Here is a 2688-nt window from a genome sequence, read left to right as displayed (position 1 = left end):
AGGTTCTTCGCTTGGGGTGATTGCTAGAGAGATTGATCAGCAACCTGCGTCGGAGCAGTGTTGCGGAACGAACGTGTTATTTACATAAATAGCACGAGAATTCTGGATCAATCTAAAAAATTCTATCCCATCCACACACTACTCCTTTCCCCTGCCGAGTGAGTCACGCCTACCCCGAAAGGGAAATGGCTTAATGGTGTAATAATAACAAAAAAAAAAATGTATGAGTGTATGCACACATCGAGCGGTGCAGAATGTTTGATAAGAGCCGAGGTGGATAGGCACTGTAAGACAAGGGTACGAGGCTGAAGGAAGAAGCTTCTCTATAAAAAAGGAGCATGGCAACAGGCCACAAACCACGTTCCGTATCGGCATAATAATTTGATATCATAATAATAAAGTTAATAAACAAAGTGTATTATTGATAAGTGATAACAAATAAATTTTGAACAATATTTATTTTCTATCCCGAACTCAAATATATTCAACAGTTGCAGGTAAAATTATAACGATGTTCACTGTACCGCGGTAGGGATTCAGATATCTCTTGATCTTGGGGTACGAAATGCTGACTAGGTGGGGTACGAAGAGTCAGATGTTACTGATTTGGAAATTTTAACAGCTGAATCCGAGCATGCAAGGGTCTAAGGAAAGATGAAGGTATGCGGATTCCACTTTGTGAAACTAAGTTGAGGTATGAGCATGATTGAAGTTACCAGGGGTGGGATTCCGATACCCACTATTCTAGTTTATCAAATCTCTTTCTAACGGATGAATGTTTAGAATGTTTATTATATTTTTCAATTAAGGCATTATTTCTTGCCAAAAAAGTTTTAATGCTCGAGTTATAAATATAATTTTGCGTTTTTTCTTAGCGAGAAATTCGAATCGAGGTTCTGTTACTTCCGTTTAAATAATAACGAAACAAACAGTACGGGAATTGCGTCAAAATTTACATATCGACAAATAATAAATTATTATTTAAATTGTATAGTTCTATAGCCTATAAATAATTGTAGAATCAGTTCTCGTATTTCTTATTTTCTTATTTTTATTATAAACAATGCATAATAGGAAAAAATGCAAGAGAAGGTAAACGTTGATTTTTCAAAGCCCTAAAAGATAATCATAACAACTTTTTTAATTTGGTCGAAAATTTAAAAATTCAAAATTTGATCGTACCAAAATTTACGAAAACACAATTTTTCAAGATTTCAAAAGTCTATGTACGGTTGTGCATAGTACTCAGAAACTCAGATAATTAATCCCTATGACTTTTTTCTATAACAACGAAATTATCTGTGCACAAATGCGGGAGAAATGCAAAGACCGAGCGCTACCATAAGCTCTTTTAACAAAAGAGAATTCACAATCACAAAATTACAGTGGTGCATGCTTTGACTTTTAATTTTACAAGGTTTCAGCAGGAATGTGCGAAAATGTAAAGACCGAGCGCGTAGCGCGATGTGAATAAATAATAGAGCGCGAGATAAATAAACCATCGAGCGTGAAGCGCAAGAGCGCACAGTTGCGTGCCCTAGACGCGCTCAAACTTGCGAGTGAAGCGAGCCGCATGCGATGAGAATATACCCGCTTAAATAGTTTTTTCGGGTTAGTTTAAAAAAAGAAAAAAAGCTAGAGCATTTTATTCATAGAGAAATTGCGAAATTAATTTCCTATACAGCAATTTCTTCTCAGTTCAATAAAATATTATATACTTACGCAACTGATCTCTTTGCGCTAACATCCATGTAACAGTGTCATTGGCACTTGATCTTGGTGGAGGGGTATCTGCAAAATATAATGTAGGGATTATTCTTCAAATATTTGCAAGTAATCCCAAAAATGTTCTATTGTTCCAAACTAAAGATAAGAACCATTTCTCTGGCCCCACCACCCACGCAAATGTAACTTTTTTCGGTCATATTTTGAGTGCAGAATTTGTTCAAATTTGTACAACCAAAATTAGAATTTGTGCATCACCGGAAGTACTTGTTACCGCAGAAAAACACTGGCGGGGCCAGCGAAATATTTCTCTGGCCCCGACATAACCCAGAATCAACTTTATATCGGTGCATTATTTTCGTCTTAATTTGCTCAAATTTGTGCAACCACATTTAACCCTTAAAAACTAACCCTTGTGCGGAAAATAGCATGGCGGGTCCAGGCAAATGTTTCAGTTGACCCAGAATTACCAAAATCATTTTTATATGGGTGCATTATATTTGTGTTAATTTGTTTTAATTTTTGCAACAAACATCTACCCCTACAAACCACCCCATTCTGGGCAAACGCCATAACAGGACCAGCGAAACAAATTTAATAAACAAATGCAATATTCAAGCATCTGTCGATGGAAAATTTATTTTTTTCGATAACCTAATGAGAACTGCTGACATAGAAAAAACTATTTTTCGCCATATTTGTTTATTTATAAAAAAGTAAAAACCTAATTGAAAAACTAGGCTTGACTGGGCTCTTAGAAATCTCAATCGCTTTTTTTCAAATTTTATTGTTCAAATAACTCAATATTTGTAGGCTGTCCGTTATTTTGAACCAAAAATGTAATTTTTTCCCACCGTGGGCCGGAAATGTGAAAATGAGATCTTATGAAATCCCATCTAACACAACGCTGCTAAAGGTTGGTTCAACTTTTCAGTATAAAAAAATAGCCAGCTATGACTCTTG

Source organism: Belonocnema kinseyi, chromosome 1 (genome assembly GCF_010883055.1).
Source record: "Belonocnema kinseyi isolate 2016_QV_RU_SX_M_011 chromosome 1, B_treatae_v1, whole genome shotgun sequence".
Classification (NCBI taxonomy): Eukaryota; Metazoa; Arthropoda; class Insecta; order Hymenoptera; family Cynipidae; genus Belonocnema; species Belonocnema kinseyi.
Note: the sequence above shows the minus strand (reverse complement) of the source record.